Genomic DNA, 24,374 nt, shown 5'->3' on the forward strand with positions numbered 1-24,374 from the left:
GAAGAACATTACCTTAGAAGAGTAAAAGATGGAGGATTACGCTGAAGGAGACTTGTAACATTGGCCTCAGTAGATCTCCTGAGAGCAAGGGAGCTGGGATGGCCACTCGGTGTTGTCTAATTGAGGCATATAGTGGATGATCATGTGTAAGTCTCAAAGCTTGGACCAACAGCACAGTTTGCTATGCCTGATCTCAGGCGTGCTTTCAACTTCCATTAGAGTTCTGACCCATCATTGAATACAGGTTACTGCAGGGAGGGGTCATGAACTTGGTTTAGAAAGTCCCCCTTCAGCAGAGGAAAATTCCATGTAACTCAGCTGTGACTTTGCAGAAGCCACAAAACTCTTGGTAGCTGCTGGACTTTTTATCTTGCCTTCTAGACTCTAGGCACAATGAAGCCAAAGTGATAAGGGTAGCTATAGCTTAGTTTTCAGAGATTCTTACTGTTTCCTTTGTCAGAACTGTACTCTCTCTTTGGGAATCTCTAACCCCCAAGAGGCTAAGCTTGTAAATTCTGAAGGCAGAAATTACCTTAATGTGTCGCTAGGTAAATAAAAATCGGAGTCACCCCTACCTTCTTCAGTTTGCACTGTTCCCTGTGTTGTAGCTATTAGAGACCCAGAACAATAAAACAGTCATTAATGAATGGTGTATGTCATATCCTGGGGGAATGGCACTTTATCCCAGTAGGGGATTTTTCAAAACTGGCAGCTTAGCTGTGCCTTCAAAGGCCAAGCATTATTCTACAGGCTAGCGACTTCTGAATTTTACTTTACATCATAGGACCAGTAGATCCACTGTTATGTGTCCATTGATGCATCCTTGTTCTAAAATATTGTTGATATGGTATTATGTATCAGGAGAACAAATGCTATATTTTCTAGAAAAGTAGTGCCAGCTGAATCCCTGTAAGCAGAAAAGATAAACCCATACCCACAATGTATGCAATTTCCAACTGAGATGAAACACCACCCATTCCAAGGTGGAAGAGGTTTACCATAATAAGCTTTCCACCAACAGGCTGGTTGTCTTCTGTAAGAATAGTGTCTAATCAAGGGCTCAGTGTTGATCTCTAGTACTAGATAATTAGACATTCCGCATCTACAGTACATAGACTCCCCATGGTGAATGGGTCATTGGTGGTTGTCTTTGCCTACGTTCCATCCCTGCCACCATTATTTCTCTGCTCATATGACCATTTTAGCAGAATGAGAAGAGCTGCTAAAAGAAGCTAATGTCAAAATAACAAACAACTTTTAATATCTACTTGATCATTTATTGCCTCATCCAGGGTCCATGATCTCTGATGGGCATTAATATGCAATGCAAGATCTTCACACCCCATGCCCACTCCCATGATTCAATCTATAAGCCTTTTCCCCAGACCTCAATTTTTTTCTCCTTTAAGTCTTCTGTCCAACCAGCCATGCCATTTGACACTCACATAACTTTATGTATATTTTGAACTAAATCTCATTCGTTTCCACATGTAGTAGATGATCATGTGTAAATCTTAAAGCTTGGACCAACAGTCCAGTTTGCTATGCCTGATCTCAGATGTACTTTCAACTTCCATTAGAGTTCTGAGGGTTTACTCAACCTTCTAAATTGTCAATCCTGGCTCAAGATGGATAGCCCTGCTTAGAAGGTTACATGATATCCTATGGTCAAATGCTCCATTGTACTGGGATTCAGTAGCTGGCCAGTTCTTTTATGAAAATTGTATAGTTTTCAAATGTAGAAACTAAAAACTTTTTTGTGATTATCTCCTTATGACTTACTATAAATAATATGTATATGTATATTTAACTTTAATGCAGCAATTCTCTTACTTTTAGTTCCAGAATCCCTTTATATTATGTAGCTATAGATATATATATAGATATAGATCTAGGTATATTCACTGCATTAGAAATTAAAATTGAGAATTTTAAAAAATGAATAAATAATTTTAAAATAATGATGATAACTCTATTATATACTAACATAATGACACATTTATAAAAAATAACTTTTTCCAAAAACATTTAGTCATATGATTGTCATTGCTGTATAGTTTTGTAAATATTTTAAATGTCTAACAATAGAAAATAGTTGATCTGCATTCAATCTGAAGTATATGAAAAATATCTGATTGCATAAATATGTAGTTGGAAAAGTACTTTAATGATGTTGTCATATAATTTGGGATATTGGTCTTTAATACTACACCAAAATTCAACAAAGTTATATGATTGATAAAGAATAATCTTTTGGAAAATAATCCAGTATGTAATTTTTTTAAATGTATTATCTAGTCCTGACAGGTTTGGCTCAGTGGATAGAGCATCGGCTTGCAGACTGAAGGGTCCCAGGTTTGATTCCGGTCAAGGGCATGTACCTTGGTTGCAGGCACATCACCAGTAGGAGGTGTGCAGGAGGCAGCTGAATCAATGTTTTTCTCTCATTGATGTTTCTTACTCTCTATCCCTGTCCCTCTCCCTTCCTCTCTGCAAAAAAATCAATAAAATATATATTTTAAAAAATGTATTATCTAATTGAGAATTCTTTTATTATTCAATATGTCTAAATGCTAATGCAGCTATTCCATATTTAAAGCAAGCACTTGAAGTGTCTCTGTGTTTATTCAAGTTTTATCATGTTTTGGTTTTTGCTTTTGTTTATGTCTTGCTTTACTTTTTGTGCCGTCTAGATAATGGTTTCTATAGCTCTGGAAGTGCCCCCCTGAGGATGCTTTCTAGAATGCCAATATCCTATTGATTTCTAAAGCTGTGCTAGTGCATTTTGACGACCTAAAGCGCTGTTTCTTTTTACTGTTCTCTTAGCCTATGGTGTTTATGCTTTGCTCAGCTGCAAATCCCAGTTGGCACAGAGGCCCATTATTACTTCTCAAAAACATAGTTACATATAACTAATGAGGTTTATACAAATTAACAAAGAATTTCTGCTTTAATTATATGGTCCAAAGGAAAAATTTTAAACTGCACTTACTGCTTTGCCATTATAGTTTCTTAATAATCATAAGATTTTTTGTAAATCTAATAAAATATAAATATACTTTTAATTATGTCTGCGATGTCCAGGGCGTAGATTTAAAAGAATGTCTAAAGTTTACACTTTTGTGCAATCTGCCATTTTGGCATTCAGACCTATATTATGTTTCCTTCTTTAGAACAGTCTCACCCATGTTCCACCCACCACAGAAATCCCCTAATCATCTTATATATTAAGCTGAGTGCATGGGAGCAGGGGAAGGTCAAACTATTATAAATGGTCTGCCTCTTTCCTGCCTTAAGGCAGGTTTCTTAACTTCCATCATATTATATTAACATTTTTGCCCATTCTTTTATTTTGTGTGTGTATGTGTGGCGTGCATTATACAATGTAGGAATAATCCCTGACTTCTACCCATCAGACACAGTAGCACCTCCTCCTGTGCATGACAAGCAAAATTGATTATAGATATTGTGAAATGTCCCTTACTTGGCAAAATCCTACCCCACTTCAGCTGAGAACCACAACTTTAGGTATTAAAACATGCACCATCAACAACTAAAACACTGTATAACCACTAAAGCCTTCAAATTAAGGGCAAAATCAATTAAAGGCAAAATCATTACTGCTTCTTGACTAACAACATTCCTCAAATGTTGGAACCAATTAGAAGGTCTGGGGTCCTGGCTTTTAAACTTTACTGTGCATACAGCTTATCCGGGTTGGTTTAAAATGAAGATGCTTGAACTCCCATTTCCAAAAAATTATACATTGAGTTGCCAGATTATTATGATCTCTGAACGCATAATAATCTAGCCACTCAGTATATATATATTAGAGGCCCGGTACATGAATTTGTGCATAGATGGGGTCCGGCCAGCCTGGCCAGGGGGAGGGGACATGGGCAGTTGGCTGGCCTGCCTGCTGGTCAAACTCCTGGTCGAGGGGACAATTTGCATATTAGCCTTTTATTATATAGGACAGTGGTCGGCAAACTGCGGCTCGTGAGCCACAAGCGGCTCACAAGCCGCAGTTTGACGCTCTGTTGACTAATGAGTTTGCCGACCACTGTAATATATTACCCTTTACCTCTTTGCACACAATATGCCACAATTACCTAATCCTCACAGCTTCCAACTACACGGTAACATTTAGTCTAGTCCAGTGGTCGGCAAACTCATTTGTCAACAGAGCCGCATGTGGCTTGTGAGCCGCAGTTTGCCGACCACTGATATGGGATATACACTGAGTGGCCAGATTATTATGCATTCAGAGATCATAATAATCTGGCCACTCAGTGTAATTTAATAGCTTTTAAATGGAACCTATCAGAATATTTTCTGCTCAAACACAGGATCTACAGAATCACAGGTAAAGGGATACTTAGAAATGTTAAGAAATTGATTTATTTGTTAACGACTGATTATAAAATTAGTGCAAAGAAAATGTAGGATAGAATGCAAGGTTCAGAGAGGAAATACCCTGCTTAAATGGGTAGAAAAGTCCTTTTCTTGTTCTGTACATAAAGAAGTCTCAACGAACATGTTTTGCGCATATCCCTCTGAATTAAGTGCTTATCGAGGCCCCTGCAGTGGTTTAGAAACACAAGTCATGCACATGAACAATATCTTCACGGGGAAAATTGTGGCTATTACCTCAAGTGGTAAAAGGTTTTCTTGACCACATTTAAAGTAACAGATGGTGAATTGTCCTTTATACAAAACATCAGTAACTGAATGTAGCATTTGCCAAGTTAGTTATTTTTCCATGGGACATGAAAAGAAAACTATGGAGGCTGGGTATTGATTTTGCCTGGCTGTTCCCGAGAAAGAACTTACTGACTAGATCTGCAAGTATTCAGTGTTCCTTCTCAAACCTCTGCTGACACAACCTCATCAGTTCTTTGGAAATAGTGATTACCAGACACAATCTTTTCTGTCAGCTGAATAAGGAGTTCTTTTCAAAGACACATTACCCAAGCTTCTTTCATGCTTTTTCTCCCAAGCAGATAGTTACATTGAAGTTTCAACAAAGACAACTAAGGCTACACTGAAGTGATTTTTTTTTTCCAAAGGATGTTGGACAAAAAGTGTAGTAAGTTTTGTCTTTTATTCAACTTGTTTTTCAAACTCAATGTGTTCCTTAAAAGGCATACACCAGGAAGGCAGGGTGCTTTTGTTCACTGCTGGGTCCCCAGCTATGAAAACTGTCCCTAAGTCCTGGAAGGTGCTGGATGAATATTTGTTAAATGGAAAAATAAACAGAAACTCGTTGTGTTGAATTTGACATGAGAGAAGTATTCAAGCTCTCCCTCAAGCATTTTTGAGCAGATGTGTCTATGGAGAAACACATCGTGCTTCAGTATTGAAGTCCAACCCCCACTCTTTGGGTCCATCTCCTTCCCACCTGCCCAAACCCATCACTTCCTGCATCCCTCCTGCATCACCGTCTAGCGGACACAAAGGTAGTTTTACATCCTCTGGAAATAAAAGAAAGAAAAATAATAAATAAATAAAACTCTCCTGCTCTTACTTCATCCTCTAATCATGTTCCCATTTCTCTTTCTCTTTATAAAAAGTATTATCTGTCCTTTCCGTTCTAATTCCTGTCTATTTTTACTTGAACCCTCTCCAGTCAGGTATTCACCCTTACGAATACACTGAAAGTGCTCACGTTAAGGTTCACAGCAACACGTTAGCCCATATGTTGCTAAATCCAATATTCCATTTCCATTTCTCATCTTCCTTGATCTTGCAGAAGCATTTGACAAAATTAATTATCCTCTCCTTCTTAAAACATTTCATTTGGCCTCTAACAAACAAATTTTTTTGCGCCTCACAGTTTCCTGTTAATATATTTTCCTGTTTCTCCTTATTTCCTCAATCTTTTAAATTTAGAATGTCCAGGCCTCACTCCTTGGATGCCTTTGCTTCTTTACTACATTCACTATTTTAAAATGGCATTTCTTTTCTTGGATTTCAATATCACTTATACAGTGATGGCATCCACTTTTTTATGTACAATTAAGAGCTTCCCCACGAATTCCAGGTTGCCCAGGTATGTTGCCCAGGTTCAATGCCCAGGAAGGACTCTGCCTAATTGCAGCTAAACTTTCAGACTTGAAAGACTGACTTAGGCCTCAGTTGGCACTTGTCTATCTATACAAAAGGATCCACAGTAGCTCCCATGGCTTACAATCAAGGACGTCACGTTTTCCTCATCTGCAGAAATCCTAGAAGCATTTCCTGTAGCAGTTCACACAGCTCGGGTGCAAAGAAACAGAATTCTTCCAGGAGAGTGCATGTTCTACCCAATTTTAAAAACCTCATATGCCACACAATGTTTTTAGTAGAAATTCAACAGGCATAGCTTCCAGGGTCTCCACAAGGCACATGCCCAATCCCCACAGTCACTGCACTGAGGAGGCACAGAGCTATACCCTCCTTTAAAGCAGTTACAGTTCTCCCGGTCCAGGTACATTTATCCACCATGGTTATTTTGGCCATAAGCAACATTACTTTGTGTTGATACTCATTTGCCAAAGCCAACCATTAGCATACCTATGAAAAAAGTAAGTTTAAGCTTATGGAATTTACTACAACCAAGGGTACATATGAGGATAGATGGGTGTCTCAAAGGAGGAGTTTAAGGAGGGTGACTTTCAGGATTTTGAGATTTGGAGTTAAACACAGGATGATCTTGGTTGGGATTTGTCAGTTTTGGCAAACTAGGATGTTGCTGGACCAGTCTGTGGTCTTGTCTTTAGAATATGAGTTCACAAGAATTATTGTTAGTTCAATTTGTTTGAAGTCTTATCGTGGGCCATATGGTTCTCAACGAGCTGTTGTTAAAATAATTTTGGAATAGAGCTTGTGACAGAGATCCCGGTTTTAGTTTGGTACATATATCTGCTTTGTGTGCCATACTGCATTCTGTTTTCAAATAGTTTAGGTTTGAATTCAAGTTTTACTTCCACCTACTGTCTGTCTCTCAGTGTCTTAACACTTCATCATTAGTAACACCGTTAGTATATTTTCCTTATCGAACTGTAGAGAGCTAAACAAAGTCAAATTTTCTTACCAAATAGCAAAAGGTTTGTTAACCCTTTCCCACAATATCTGTCTACTTTATACCTCTTTATAAAGGTAGTTCACATTAACATTCAGTGTAAAGGTAACATTTCCAAATTTAACATTCCATTCTTTACCAGAAAGCAGACAAACTCACAACAGCTAAACCAGACAAAACATAAACAGCCCAAACCCTGCTTCCTCTATAGTCTGTCCCATTGTATTCATGGGAAGTCCGTACTCTCAGTTTTATAAATTAAAAACCGGAACCCCCCTTTGCCTTCTGTCTTTCTTTCACAACTCATATTCTATATACCTTCAAAAACAAATCCAGAATTCAATCACTTTTCATAATTTTTGTCTTGCACTATCATTCTAACTGATCTCCTGATCCAACTTTTCCCTTCAGTCTGTTAGGAATAGGGCATCCACAGTGAGTATGTTAAAGTATAGTTAGAACATCTCCTCATCAAATATCTTCAGTGACATCCCAGGTCACACAGAGTAAAAGCCAAAGTCCTTAAAATGACCTTCAGGTTCCTAGGAACTGAGCACTATAACCACTGTAAGGTTATCTCTCCCTTCTCTCCCTTCCACGTTCTCCCGGAGCCACCTCGGCTTCCTTGCTCATCTGGAATGTGCGGGCATTCCCCTGCCGCAGGTGTTTCTGTCTGTTCTGCTTACTGCCTGGAAGCCCTTGCAGCCTTATGTTTGGCCTGCTGCTTCGCCTCTTCGACTCATTGCTCAGTGTTTTCCCCAGCCTGCTCTCGGTCTCTCCCCATGTCCTTTCACTGCTTCTTTTTCTCTGTTAGTACTTAAGTAGTTTACTTACTTATGTGTATCCTTTGTTTTTATTTTTCTGTATTAAATTGTATCTACATGAGGGCAGAATTTTCTTTTTGTTGTATTCATCCCAATACACAAGACCTAAAATACTACCTGTACTTCACTAGGCATTCAATAAATATTTGTTGAAACTGAAAGTGTGCATGCAGGTATTTATGGTGTAAGGGAAAGGTAATAAATAATAGCCTAAGCAGATATGTAGCATTAAATGTCAGGCTAGTTGAAAGCGTATGTATTATTATTCTTTATTATTATTATTATTATTTAGCTGATGCATAAACCAATAATATAAGCATAATCAGGCATATAAAATTAATGTTATGATTATTGCATAACATTAGAACAACAGTTGCCTATCACTATCATTAGTGATTTTTCAGAGGGAAAAGACAACATTTTGATAGAACAAAATACTATTTCTTATTAGTTCCCAATGAAATTCTTATTAGAGCCCGAAATTACTTATCTAATAAATAATTGCTACCACATATGCTCTGGGTTTCTGATGCAGAGAGTAGACTCGTGTTATGATAAAGTATTTGTTGTTTGTGTGTTTATGTATGTGTGTACCTGTAGGTTCATATATGAGCACAGGTATGTGACAAAAAAGTTGATATACACATCAGAAAGACAAAGGAAAAAGGAAGGAAAGGAATCTAAAATCATCAAGCAAATTGTAATTTTGGAAATCTAGAGACTGGTAATAGGGTTGTGTACAGTTGTCAGAAAAGGTACTGTTTGATCTGAAGTTTGATAGCTTCTTAATAGATTTAGTAAGTCATTTCTTTAGCTGGACTTGAAAAGTTCCTGAGAATATTGAGTATCCATTGTTGGGTGCAGAATTTGATCAAAAGAGGTGAGCAATAAAGCCTACATATCCATAAGGCTTGTAAAGGTAATTTTTATGGGCAAGCAGAGTGTTCTGGTTTCCATAATAAGTCTAGGTTTTCTTCTCATGCTAGATGAATAGTGGTGTATCTATGGGCTTCCATAGAAACTATGACATATTGAAAGTATAAGTGCAATTATTCTGTGGATACAGATCTTAATGAGCTATGGCTTCCAGAGAACATGATGCATCTGACAGTCCAGCTAAGACCCAGATACACTAGATATACTTTATCATGAGCATTGGGTTTTGTTTTTTTTTTTTGTATTTTTTAGCGATATATAAACCTGGCCTTAGGCCATGTCTGTGCAATAGAAGTCTACCTCACGGAACAATTCCGTTGGTATGATTTTTGTGACCTGTCTACACAATTCTGATTAGTTCATGTCTTAATGAGCCACAGCAAATTGGATGGGCCATTTCATGGCTGCTGTCACATACTGTACATGACCTCAATTAAAGTTATAGATTGCTTCTAAGCATTGTTCACTCGTAGTGACTCAAACTATAGCATGCAATGCTCTCATTAATCCCTTGATCCAATTGAGAATGTACATATCAGACATTTCTGCACTGAAGGTATTACTTTACCTACTGGGACATTGAATACTTTGATTGACAGTAATTGCTGCCATATGCTTTCAATTATCTAATAAGTAATTGCTACCACATATGCTACCAATTATATAAAACTGTACTGCTTTAGAGCCTCCATTCAAAACTGTCACTGAGTCTTAGAATGTCACACCATGTTAGCTTTGAAAAATCCTTCTTGAATTGCCATCTATATGTAACCTAGGACAAGTTTTACATGAGGTAATAATAAAACATTTCTTAAGTTAACATGTTTTCAGTTAACATGAAATTATTGGGGGGAAAATAAAGAACAAAAGAGGTGAAATGAAACACATTAAAAATAAACTCTAAACCAATCTTAGCATCAAATTAATAATCCATAACACTAAGTTTTCTATCTCAGTTATTTTAATTATGGAACAGGATTAGGAGCTATTAAAATATCATGTATTTTTCTTTTTTAAATTAATTTATTTATTGAACAAATATTAACTAACTAGAGGGCTGGTGCACGAAATTCGTGCATGGGGGGGTGTCCCTCAACCCAGCCTGCACCCTCTCCAATCTGGGACCCCTCGAGGGATGTCCGACTGCCCGTTTAGTCCCGATCCTACCGGGATCGGGCCTAAACGGGCAGTCGGACATCCCTCTCACAATCCAGGACTGCTGACTCCCAACTGCTCACCTGCCTGCCTTCCTGATTGGCCCTAACTGCTTCAGCCGGATCACCCCCTAACCACTCCCCTGCCAGTCTGATTGATGCCTAACTGCTTCCCTGCCAGCCTGTTTGCCCCTAACTGCCCTCCCCTGCAGGCCCGGTCACCCCCAACTTCCCTCCCCTGCAGGCCTGGGTCCCCCCAACTGCCCTTCCCTGCAGGCCCAGTCGCCCCCAACTTCCCTCTTCTGCCAGCCTGGTCACCCCTAATTGCCCTCTCCTGCAGGCTTGATGGCACCCAACTGCCCTCCCTTGGAGGCCTGGTCCCTCCCAACAGCCCTCCCCTCTGGCCTGATCACCCACAACTACCCTCCCTGCAGGCCATCTTGTGGTGGCCATCTTGTGTCCACATGGGGGCAGGATCTTTGACCACATGGGGGCAGCCATCTTGTGTGTTGGAGTGATGGTCAATTTGCATATTACTCTTTTATTAGATAGGAAGACCATTTCATACAAAGTATTAGATAGAAAGGACATGGCAGATAGAAAGATTAAAGGCAACTTTGACTACAATATAGAGTACATCAATGAATACAATTATTATATTACATACCATAATATATTAATTTAATAAAAGAAGTACTAAGCTCTATACTCATTTACATATAGACCAGCTTCAGCTTTAGAGAGAAAAATATAATTCAACTGATGGCACAAAATTTTTATTCATATTTGAAGAATAGATAGGATTTTATCTGATAGGAATAGGGATGGATGAAGGCTGCTCTACAAAGAGGAAATAGTAGGAACAAAGGTAATTCATTTATATGTGATAGAGTGACAATGAGCCACGTATCTAGCCTAACATCTCAACATGTCATTCAAACAATGAAATGTCAACAGTCTGCAAATATACCCCTGACTATTTGAAGGCTCTCTTCTCTGCTTCTACTGTGTGTTCAGGAAAATATCAAAAATACATAGTTGACATTTCAAAGCAATATCCAGTACAATGCATAATATAAAACCTAAAGATTGCTAGAAACACTTGGGCATTGGGATGTAGATTCATTTTTCCTAGTGTGTGTGTCTTTTATTGCCATTCACTTATATAATTCCAATAGTATAGCTATATACTACAATTCCATCATTTCCACATTCCAGTTCATATTTTATGCAACTTTCTGATTAATATTTAAAAAATAATTTATGCAGTTTTCACTCATAGATAAGTCATGTACTGATCACCTATCTGGCAGCTCCTTGTTAAGCACTGGAAGGATAATGGCCCTTGTGGAACCAACATTCTGCAAACTCAACCAAGCCATCCTCCCACAGGAAAGAGTTATAGTTTTCCCCTGCTCAGTGCAGTATTTTCCAATACTGATTCCATACTGAATCATAATCTCCTGGAAATGGGTATTTTTAACAAGTGATGCACATTTTATTATAAGTATACTGGAGAAAAATACCTATTGGATCAAGTTCATTTAAAGTTCTAGCTAAATTAATCTATATGACTCATCCATAATATGCTTTTTCTAAATAATCTACTCAAATCCCTATCAAGGGATGAAACATTTATATGCAAACCCATTCAAGCCAACCACTGTAGACCCCACTCCTTCCTTTTCACATATCAAATTACAACCCCCCCTTGAAAAGCCATCTCAGGTATAATCTTTGTCCAGGAGTCTTCCTTATCTACTAGTAATTATTAAGGCCAGACTACTAGTAGGCTTGTGAAACTTTCATACACAGTTTTACATGCCATTATGTTTTTAGTATTAAATAAATGAATCCACTTTGTTAGTTTTCATAGAAAGTTTAAAATCAATCAGTGCATAATCTGCAGCTAAAGCTAAAGCTAACAACGTTAAAGGTAAAGATAGATGGGAATGATATCACTGAATAATAATTAATTGGAACCACAACAAATGAGAATCTTATGATTGGTAATAAATATTAAATGATAATCTAAATCCCTACACTAGGGGCAATTGCTTCATATATGGCAAGCCCCAAAGTGTGAAGCAGTAGATCCAAAAAGAACCATGTGACACATTCATAAATGTATCCTATCTAATAAAGAGGGAATATGTTAATTGACCCTCATGCTGTAACAAAGGTGATGGCACTCACAGCCAATAAGGAGGGAATATGCTAATTGACTGCCCCACCCTCAAAGATGGCGGCACCCAAAGATGGCAGCACCCACAGACACAAGATGGCGGCACCCAGTCCCCTCAGCCCTGCTGGGGCAGCAGGCATGTGGCAAGGCTGGGCCCGCCCCCAGGCAGGCCCGGCCGCTCCATGCGCCTGCCTTCAGAGTCCCCCAGTCCCCTCAGCCCCCGAGCCATCCAGGGCCGGCCCGAGGCGCAGGCAAGCCTCAGATGGCAGTTGCCCAGCTGCCCAGGGCCTCCCGAGGCTCAGGTAACCAGGGCTGGCCGAAGCTTGTGCTGCCGGCAGTGGCAGCAGCAGAGGTGTGATGGGGCATTGCCTTCCCCTGATTGCTGGGTTGCCTCCTGCCCCTGAGGGCTCACTGACTGTGAGAGGGGGCAGGCCGGGCTGAGGGACCCCCCCTCTAGTGCATGAATTTTCATGCACTGGGCCTCTAGTTCAATATAATACAAGAGAGAAGTTAAAAGAAACATTCTAATTGTTTGACAATGATGAAACAAAATTTCAAGAAATTTGGAAGAGCAACAGTAGCATGAAGCCTGAGGGTATTACTATGGATTGAATTGTGTCTCTCAGAATTCATATGCGGAGGCCCTACCTCACAATGTGATAGTCTTTGGATGCAGGAACTTTGGAGGCAATTAGGTTTAAATAAGGTTCAGAGGCTGGGACTCTCATGACAGGATGAGTGCCCTTGTAAAAGATACCAGAGAGCTTTCTTTCAATCAATCTATCACTCTCCCCTTCCACCGAGTGAGGACATAGCAACAAGGCTGCCGTATGCAAACCAGAAAAAGAATTTTCAACAGAACCGGGCCATGCTGGCACCCTGATCTTAAGACTTTCAGACCCCAGAACTGAGAGAAAATAAATTTCTATGTAAATAACCTAGTCTATGGCAATCTGGTATGGCAGCCAGAACAGACTTATAGAGTACAGTATAATCTGGAATACAGTAAAGGCTCTGAAGCAAATATGCTATATGCTCTTAAAGATAAAATCATCAAACCACAAACAGATAAAATTCACAGGTAACTTTATTCCAGCAACTGTAAGGAAAAAAAACCTGAGCTGGATGAAATGGGGAGAGAAGAATGCCTGACTGGCCATTAAGAGAGACATATTTTTTCTTAGTCGATAAGCATTCAAAGAAAAAAAAATTATTGATTTTTAGAGAGAGAGGAAGAGAGCAAGCTCATACACGTGCACGAGAGAGAGAGAGAGAGAGAGAGAGAAAGAGAGAGAGAGAGAGAGAGAGAGAGAGAGAGAGAGAGAGAGAAAGCATTGACAGCTGCCTCCTGCACACTCCCTATAGGGACGGAGCCTGCAGTCCTGTCATGTGCCCTGACAGGGAGTTGAATCAGCAAATAGTTGCTGCACAGGATGACGCCCAACCAACTGGGCCACACCAGCCAGGACAGAGAGACAAACTTTTTAAATAATAAAAAAGAACCACAGAAAGTTATGCTGAAAAAAACACAAAAACACTACATCTTTAACAACAAACCAAAAAACAAGCCAACATCAGTTTATACAACAATAACAGCAACTAACATTCATGAAAGTTCTGCAGAAAATTATTGAAATCACATATATTTGAATTTCCAGTGTTTTTATTTTTATTTCAAGGTGCCAAATGTATATTACCATCTTTGATCAAGTTGTAATTCATTCAATGCATAATTCAGATTTTTTTACTGAAGTGTTTTCTTAAAGAACAGAGGTTCTTTTGATTTCTTTCTTTAATACTAGGAGATTAGCAGTTGATTTTAAGTTCTATCCCTAAAACAGAACAGATGTTTGTAAAAATATAGCTAAAACTTAAAGCCCCTTACACTGCAAGGGATTATTATTTTAATTATTATAAAACTGTTTTCAAAGGTTAAGTTGTGATTGGAGGTAAACATTCTAAATAATGACATCAAGTTAATCTACCTTTTCTAAACTCAAAAAGCAGACAATGCTGAAAAACCTGTGAAAACTACTTGAAGATAAAGCACAAAACAATAAATTAGGCCTCCCAAATGCTATATTCTGATTACAACTTCTTCTGATACTTTTCCAGGAATTGAAAGAACCTAAAACATGCACAACTTTGCAGTCAGCATTATTCCTTATAGAAGAAATAAGTCATCTCCAGTTGGCAAAGTGGTACAAATAAGCACAGTAGCTATAAATCATGTTTTATTTTAAGAGAAACAACTCTAGGGAGCTTGAATATATACTCTCTATTGGGAGAAACACAAATTAAGTGCATAGGTTAAAAAAATTGATAATGTGTCTATCGTATTTAATGGGTTGCTTTTTCATGTGAAAATGTGAAGAAAATATAATTCCTTTGGATCTCTTTTTATATTGCATATTTCATTTGTTGTGTTCATGCGTATTATAGCTTTCCTTTTTTATGCATCATGTCTCATATTCTGGAAGCATATTGAATGGGAAGTATAAAAATGAAAAAAAAAGTATTAGGTTCATGAATCAGAATAAATTGAATTAGAACAAACTGTATTTGTTGAAAAAATTACTCATTCCCAAAGTATATAGGGTTGGAAAAGGGGAAAAAAAGTATGCGTGTGGGTGCGGGGGGGAGACGCGGGGGGAGTGCAATAGGTTTTACATTCTTACACATGCCAAAGTTCAATCCTGAACTTGCTGAATCTGAAAAGGAAGTTGGAACAAGTGGCATATAGAGAAAAATCTTAAACCAGATTTTATAATGGGAATAAAGGGAGAGCAAATGATTAATATTATACGTCTGCAAACGTAGCTTTTACTTTGTTGTTTGTGTTGTCTATTGTTTCCACATTTCCTTTTCTTTAATTTGTTATTGTGTATATTTTATTCCATGGAGCCATAGCTGGTTTGGCTCCATGAATGGAGCATCCGCCTGTGTGGAATGAAGGGCTCTGGGTTCGATTCTGGTCAAGGGCACTTACTTGGTTGCATGCTCCATCCCAAGCCCTGGTCAGGTTGCTTGCAGGAGACAACCAATCAATGTGTCTCTCTCACATCAATGTTTCTCTATCTGTTTCTCCCCCTCCCTTCCATTCTCTAAAAATCAGTGAAAAAACAAAAAAAACAAAAACCCTCAGGTGAGGATTAACAACAAAAAAAATAATCAGGTCTTCCTCCTAAGCATTTTTTATCTATTTATATAAAACACCATCTCCTGTTGAAGTTAGTTTTGTACAAGCTTGTCTATTTTAAATGGCTCTTTGTAGAAAACTATATCTCATTTTTTTTTTTGTATTTCCCAACACACAAAGTGATGGTGAGGATGTAACATCTCTCTGACAGTACATTCTCATATGTGGTAGACAGCTAACAAATGTTTATTGCAGCAAAATAAAATAAATATCCAGTATGTGCTCATGTCAAATACTAGAAAAAAAAAAAAGCAGAAAATAGTAAACTTAAGATTTCTTGGAGACAGAGATAATCATAAACTAGATTATGGCAAATTGTTCATTAAATATATTAATATAACTTGTATTATACTTTTGCATGGCATACTGCTGGTTTATTTATGATAACTCATTTTATTCTTGAAACTATCCCATTGTGGACAAGACACTTATACATTATCCTAGCTATACCACAGGGTGCTAAATCCTATAAAAATATAACTTATATGCCATAAAATATTTATTAAAACCTTAAGGCCCTGGGCTAGTATATCCTTCATGGCTTGGGATGAGAGATTAAATAAGTAAGTAAGTAAATAAATAAATAAGAAAAAATGGGCAGCCAGAGTACAAACAATGGAAATATTCACTTACAGATGAGGAGGTATTTATGAGTGTCTTATTGGATGTTTAAACAGGGGTGAGGCAAAGAATGGAAAATATAGGTACCTACTTTTATGAATCTATATATATAAAAAGCCAGTGTCTGTGACGACTGTGACGACCAAATGACCGGTCACAAGGAGGTGCATTGAGCACCTCTTGGTCCCTCGTCCCCGGCCTGTGAGCAGGGCGGGGCAGGACTGGAGACTGGCGAGTGGGCTGAACAGCTGACCTCTTGGTCCCTGCCCCTGGCCCACAGGCTCCGATGGATCAGTGATGGTGAATGGGGGAATCAGGGTGGGTGGCAGGAGGACCAGGCTGGCTGTCAGGCTGTTGGGATCACCAGCTCATCCCTGGCTGCTCAGAGGTTCAGGCCTATGGGAAAGCAGGTGCCGGCAACTTCACCTTCATGCAGGTGTGCCGGGCCAGCTGCTGATGGAACACGCTGCCCGCTCGGGGCCACTCATGCCAGGGCAGGTAGGTCATGGGCACGCCCTGCAGCTTCCGTCAGTGCCTCAAGCCCCAGCAGCAGCGGCAGCAGCACCAGTGGTGGCAGCAGTGCACATATGAGCAGCCCCAAGCGGGCAGTGCGTTCCATTAGCAGTCATCCCAGCACATGCACATGGAGGTGAAGTCACCGATGCCTACTTTCCCACAGGCCTGAGGCCCCGAGCAGCTGGGGATGAGCTGGTGATCCCAACAGTCTAACATCCTGGCGGCGTAGGCAGCATTAGGCCTGGGACTGGCAAATGGGCAGGAGATGGCCCTGATCGCCAGAGGCTAGGCCCTAGTGACCCTACCCACACGATTTCATGCGCTGGGCCTCTAGTATAATTATAATATTCAGATAGTCTCCCAAAGATGTGTACTCATATTTAATATTCTGATAAACTCAATGATGTTACTATATTGTCCTTATTTTTTTGCTTTTTTTTAAAAAACTGGAACGTTCATATTTAGTGAGCATTGTTCTTTATTATTTCTAGAAATGAAGCTTATTTCTATCATTCAACAAAGACTGAATGCCTACAAAAAACACTGATATACAGCTAGATGCTTGGCATAGAGTTGAATAAAGCAGGCTTGATACCCTTCTTCTCAGAACTTTACACCTCATGAGGAAACAGTCATTGAACTAACAAATGAAGCAAAAAAATGTGAATACAGATTATAAAATTTTCCTTCATATTTTTAGATTTTAACCATTATAGAACATGCCATAAATCAATTGCCATTTGGACTTGGAAATCAAAATAATTAAGTGAGAATCATTACTTACAATTTGCTGGGTACATATGGACCACGTTTTTTTTACACAGTTCTTCATTATGACTTCAAGTTTACTAAAGGAAGAAAAGGAGAAAAATATTTAGAAATATCATGGCTGTATTAAATATTCATATAAGAAATTAAAATCAATGAAAGGTATTGGCAAGATTTCCCAGGATTCTGCATAAAATAAAGCTAAACCTCAACAACATGTGCCCTGGTTCTCCCAGGCTGCCTGAGGTCTTAAAGAAGCAGAAGCCTCTTTTAAGAGACAATTCAGTGGAAATAAGATGTTCTTTGCCCAGAGCCAAAATGGATACACATTCTATTTAATAAAAGGCTAATATGCAAATTGTTCCCTCTGGAGTTTGACCAGGAGACTGGGAGTTTGATCGCTCGCTATGACGTGCACCAACCACCAGGGGGCAGCGCAGAACATGGCTGGTGACCAGTGGCGGTGGCAGAGTGCTAAGGGAGCAAGGGAAGGAGGAGGCAGGGAGGTGGGAAGGTGGGGAACCTGACCAGCCCTGATTGCTGGCCAGGCCTAGGGACCCTACCTATGCACAAATTTTGTGCACCAGGCCTCTAGTAGTTAAATAATGACAAGGGGAATGGTTGTTTAAGAAAGCAAAATTGAGGAAAGAAGATAATGAATTTTGATGCTAGTTATTAAGAAAAGTTAATTTCAGCTTCCTTTGCCTTCACCCCCTCCCCCCTCAATTCCATTCAAACATTGATCTTGTAACTTCTAGCTTTACCAGAAAATTACAGAATATCTGGAGGGCAAAACCTCTGAATTTGATTTACTCAAGGCTAGTCAAAAACAAACTCTGGGAGTTGGGTCTCAGATTTCCCTCCTACAATACATTTGGAAGATGAGATTTATTCAGAACTCCAAAAACAGAATACCATGAAATTAGATCCTGTCCTCTGGAAACTCCAAACTTTATTGCCAGGTTAAATTGGAAAGAGTTAGCTCTTGAATACCAAATAAAAAGTGAATCTCCAGATCTTAACTCGATTTGTATAGTCAATTTCTCCACTCTGACTATTCTCCCTAGTCAGCCCATTCCTGTCCATAAAATTGTTTCTCACTCCATCCCACAGGTACCTTGCTCTCTCAAGGAATCTAATAGCATTTACCATATGTTTGTCACTTAGAATATTCTCTAAATCTTGCTTCTATCATTCTGTACTCACTTCATTTCATATATAACATATTAACAAGTGGGATAGGACCATCATTTATATTTTGGGAACTTATTTTTATGTATTAAAAAGGTAGATTATTTTTGACCCAATTTTAAAAATATAAATAGTTCATTTACTGTTACAAAGATAATCAACTTCATTTATCAAGTTCACCTTAAATCTCTTATGATCACTTTCCATCTGATTTATAAAATGAAATATGATTTTTTTTCTTTTTCTCAGATGAGCTATTGATTAGAAAATATACAGGGAAAGCTATATAGAACCACTGGAGAGAAACATGAATGCAGTCATAATTTCCTCTGCTAATGCAGAAATTTATGAATTCTGAATAAATATTATTGATCCAGAGTAGGGCAAGTAGAAAAAAATATTTATAAATTGAGACTTGCTCATCCCAGATGTCCATGCATGACTGATTTATAATGGCAATCTTGAAAAAAGAATTACGTTATTTTGGTTGGTTCTTCTTTTGAAACAAAATATTTATTTATTTATTTAGTTAGTTAGTTAGTTATTTTTAAACAAACATTTATTTCTCCCAATTCAGGGCTGGGAAGTTCAAGATTAAGGTGTTGGCAGATTCACAGTCTGGTGAAGGTCCTTTCCTTGTTTACAGGTGGGCACCCTCTCTCTGTGCCCTCACATGGTGTAAGAGGCTGAGGGAGCTCTCTGGGAATCTTTTTTATAAGGGCACTAACCCTATTTATGAATGCTCTGACCTCATGACATAATCACCTCCAAAAGCCCTCAGATAACAAATTTCTTTTTCTAATTGGCATTGTGATGGGAAAGTAAGCTATTGTGTGTATAGGACTAGCATGTCCTTTGTAATATAGGCATCCATTTCTTAAATTAATAATAAGAAATCCAAAGGAATCAGTATATGAAGAATTTTATGAAATGACTTAATTCTTACATTATACTTCTGTGCCTGGATTAAAATTCACTCCACTGTGACAAAAGGTCATCAGTGAGGAATCAAATTGCTGTTATTTTCAGATAGGTATCAACACAATTAACAAAAATATATTAATAGTTTGGAAATATAGTAATTTTAATTAATGTGTAAAGGAACTAATATAAGAAAAACTAAAATTTAGCCAGTGTTTTCTAGGTTTATTTTTTTATCATTCACTTTGGTTTCTTTTCTGTAGCCCTTTCTTATCCCAAGTGCATAGATGGTGTAAGTGGAAACAACATGCAAATGTCCTCCTCCGAGGGCTGTAGCTCAGTGCAGTATATAATTGCAATGCCCATCTGGCACAGTCTCGCAAAAGCACATGTAGGAGTTTAGTTATAAAAATATTCAGGTGACAGGATGCCAGATGTTTTGCATGGTTATCATCTTTGAATTTCCTCTTGTTTTATCAACTAACAGAACTTCAGTGTAATGACCTTCACATTCGTGCATTTTCTACATTTTCTTTTGACCTCGACAAAATCAGAAAAATTAGGACTGTGAAGAAATAGGGTATGAAATACCCTATTTAGGCACCTCGGCACACACTTTGCACATATTCCCCTTACAGCAGAGAAGGACTATAACTTATACAGCATAGCCTTCTTTAATATTATGTCTTTTTGTAGGTACTGAGCTATAAACTATGAACTATGCTCTTTTCTAGATAGAAATGTAGTCTCATGTCTCAGTGGGTCCTTATGAATTCATGTGAGTCTGGATAACCTTAGCAGTAACGTGAACACTCAGCCTTGAATATGGAGCCTTTGTCATTTTTCCAAAGTCCTGTTTCTTTTTCACTTTGATATATGTGATCAATACAAAGAAATTTTGAATATCCATAGCCAACTCCAAGAGCCGTTTCTACTCAATACTGCTCCTTAGTCAGAATCATGATGTCTCCATTGCATAAAAACAGTAATCTGTAAAATACAATCTGCATTGGTTTGAATGGAACATAATCAGCTGCTTCAGAAACAATGACAAGCTAACCAATGGTAATCATACTTTAAGGCCCTGTGTGTTTTGTTCATCAGGAATATATCTATGATCGGTCTAATTGTAGAGGTTTCCCTAGTTATCTTTATAAAACATCTTTGAATAAATTGTCATGTTGAAACTCTTGATTCCAAAATTCATTCTTTATTTTGGCACAAAATTCCACATGAAGTACTTTGGGATGTCTGAGATTTCCAAATGCTTTCAAGGTTTCGGATTTCTATACTGAAAGTGATGGTTGCAGAATCCACTGAAATGTCCACCTTAAAAATGGTCCAGATGTCAGAGAAAATGATTCAGATAAATATACTGTTTCTTAAGTGTCTGTCTCTCTTATTTTCAGGTAGTGTTGCATAGTAGGACCAGCCACCTTATCAGTCTAGGAAAAAAAATTTCCATATCTAGTAGTCAAGGGCTTGCTCTGGTCAGTGATTTTACTCTTATAAATATTCTAAATGAGGAATTAGATTTTTGCTTCCTCCTTATGTCCATTATTCAAATTTCTTAGAAATAGAACCACTATCCTGGAAAATAGCTGTTCCCCTTACATTTCTAATAAGTTGGAATAGCTTGAGGGATGTGGAGAGATCAATATGTCTGCATATTGTGCTTCTCCACTTGATTGCTTGCAATCACAATGAAAATTTGAAGGAAAATACTTTTTTTATTTAATATATATTTTATTGATAGTTTACAGAGAGGAAGGTAGAGGGATAGAGAGCTAGAAACATCAATTTGAGAGAAACATCGATCAGCTGCTTCCTGCACACCTCCCACTGGGAATGTGCCCACAACCAAGGTACATGCCCTTGACCGGAATCGAACCCGGGACCCTTCAGTCCGCAGGCTGACGCTCTATCCACTGAGCCAAACCGGTTTTGGCGGAAAATACTTTCTTGGGCTTAAATGCCAGGTTCTGTTAACCATGACTTCTTAATCATCAACAATATTTTATCAAAGTAAATATATTTACTTTTACATAAATACTATGTCCACATATGCATTAGTTATTGTACAAAAAATATTATAATAATTCCCTATTCTGTGAAACTGCTCATTATACTTTCATTATATTGTAAAATTGAGTGTGTAGAGAAACTTCAACCTGGGGCAAATGAGTATCCACTGTGGATTAAAATTATATATACCTCTGGAATATACTAGGCTAACATGCATTTGATCATTGTAGAACTGAAGATTATGATTTTATTTCAGTCAATAAATACTGAGCTTGAAATCTAGAGGTTGGGTAACCATAAATACATATATTATAGTTGTACTTTTAAAATTCATCTTGAGAACAGAACTAATTTATTTAATTAGAATGGAGTAAAAGCAGGCTCCAGAAATTTGTGAAATGGGACAAAAATTAAAATCACATAGTTATTAGTGACAGAACTGAAAGTACAACTTAGACCAAACAATCCAGATTCTACTATACTCTCTATCATATGTAACAAGTGCAGAAAAAAATTACACACACACACACACACACACACACACACATACTTCAAAATGGATCTATCCCAAGCCCACTACACTTAGGGGATTCTAAGTGCCCATTAGTTTGAATGAAGACAATGAAAACTTAAAAAGTAGGCAGCATGAAAAAGGCAACTAAAAACTTGATAGGATGGTTACACAAGTAACGCTTCAAACATATCAGAAAAGACTGTCCTGTAATATATCACTTAACATTTGTCAGAGAATGAAATCTGTTTTATTATTCCATGTTCCTTTAATCATGCAAGCTATGAGGACAAACCCATCCCCTTTTCTCTAGATATACTCAATTGAGATACTAGCATTCATAACACCAACACAAACTTAAAAATATACAAATTTCCTACTTTTTTTGCATTTTATAAAACTTTGTTTTTGGTCTGCCTAATGGTAAATTTACAGCTCTATAGGAAGAATATATTTTTATACTAATAGGTGTAATAGAGTGGGCAAGTATTTGTGTTTTTATGTATTTGTGTTGATTTTATAATATTATTTATCTGGTATACACCAGAATTTATTTATTCCAGATATCTTTTGTATTGCATTTTCAGAGGTAAATAATTTTCAATATTGATATGGCAAATCTATAACTGAATTTGCATCTTGTTATATGTTAAATATGATGGAAAGAGGAGCATAATTACACTGAGTGTTAAAATATTTGGATTCTTAATTTGCTTCATTCATAGGTGAGGAAAACTAAACAAAATAAATAATCTTTACTAGAGAAAGGAGTTCAATCACACAAGAATAAAAATTCTTGACTCCAAACAAAAGAACATTTTTATGTAAAAAAAAAAAGCCATTGAGAAATTCAAATCATATCGAATGTATAAATTTGTTCAAAGATACTTTAATATATGCAATTCAAATGTTACATCTATTCTGTGGTCATGCTCACATGGAAGCCCTTTCATGTATGAGCAATGAATTGAGTAACAGAAACATAGATGAGCAATGACAGTGAAATTGAGGGTGCATTTTTGTTCTTTAACTTTGTTCTTTATTTTTGTTTTGATTAGAGTGCTTTTATTTGTTTTCTGGTCCCTATAAATCAAATTTCTGAGTGGAAATGAAATACCTCCTTTCCCTGCTGATAGCGCTCACAAACATGGTGGACGTTCCTAAAACCCGCCCAACTTTCTGTAGGAAGTGTGGCAAGCACCAACCCCACCCAGTAACACAGTACAAGAAGGGCGAGGCTTCTCTGTAAGCGCAGGGAAGGCGGCGTTGTGACAGGGAGCAGAGTGGCTATGGTGGGCAGACTAAGCCGATTTTCCGAAAAAAGGCTAAAACTACAAAGAAGACTGTGCTGAGGCTTGAATGCGTTGAGCCTAACTGCAGATCTATGAGAATGCTGGCCAGTAAGAGATGCGAGCGTTTTGAACTGGGAGGAGATAAGAAGAGAAAGGGTCAAGTGATCCAGTTCTAAGCTTCCTATTTTGTTTTATCATAAGACAATAAAGACTTGATATGTTCACCTAAAAAAAACAAAAGCATGAAAGACCACACTTAGTTCAAAATCTTCATTGTGGTACTCTGTTCCATCCAGAGAAAAAATATCCTTCTGCTGTTATCAACAAAAAATAGATATAATAAACAATGTGTGTGGTTCAAGCAAAATAAATATAAATTACTTAATTAATTAATTAATTAAAATAAAATTTTACATATTTAAAGCTAGGATATAGTCTAAAAACACGACTAAAATAATGCCATTATATAAATAAAGAATTGCCATAAAGAAATTGTGAGTAGTACTAGATGCTAGATTTACCTGGAAAAACTCATCCTCATCTTTAAAAATTGAGTATGGGCACTAGCTAACTCTCTCTCTCTCTCTCTCTCTCTCTCTCTCTCTCTCTCTATATATATATATATATATATATATATATATATATATATATATATATATATATTTAAACCTGTCATCAGAACCATTGATACTAGGGCCAAATGTGGCAAGCCAAAACACCTTCTGGATTTATAAAACTCTTTGTGGAATTATAATTCCATAAAGCTAAAATTAAATTGTTAGGAACTCTTATAAAAGCACCATAGTCCTGTTTTTAATTGTGCATTGTTTTAAACAAGATTTCATCCTTAAGCTTTAGTTTTATAGAACTAGCAGTCTAACAAAAAGACTTTTCAAAATGATATTAATATTAATGAATTACAGTATTTCTTGAAGAAATCTAGTGCTTTCATTCAGTTTTCATATCCTATGAAAGGTAGAAAAAAAGGAAGAACGATGTAAGATGGGTATTTTGCATAAGTAGTCTGAGAAAACTTTTGCTTTCAACAACTTTCTAAGTCTAGAGCTTAAGAAGATAGATTCAAGAAAGATAGTTCCATGGAAAGAAAGATACACATAAGGGCACATGGAGCAGACTTGAGATTTCTGTTGGATTAAAATATCCATTC

At 37.5% G+C, this 24,374-nt stretch overlaps 1 pseudogene across 1 annotated transcript; it reads left to right on the plus strand.

Moving 5' to 3' along the window:
* Positions 1-23,061: 23,061 nt before the first annotated feature.
* LOC308246199 (ribosomal protein eL42-like) lies at positions 23,062-23,382 on the plus strand (annotated as a pseudogene). Its single transcript has one exon. The product of its transcript is annotated as a ribosomal protein eL42-like (transcript).
* Positions 23,383-24,374: the final 992 nt, after the last annotated feature.

This window comes from Plecotus auritus (genome assembly GCF_963455305.1).
Source record: "Plecotus auritus genome assembly, chromosome: 4".
Lineage (NCBI taxonomy): Eukaryota > Metazoa > Chordata > Mammalia > Chiroptera > Vespertilionidae > Plecotus > Plecotus auritus.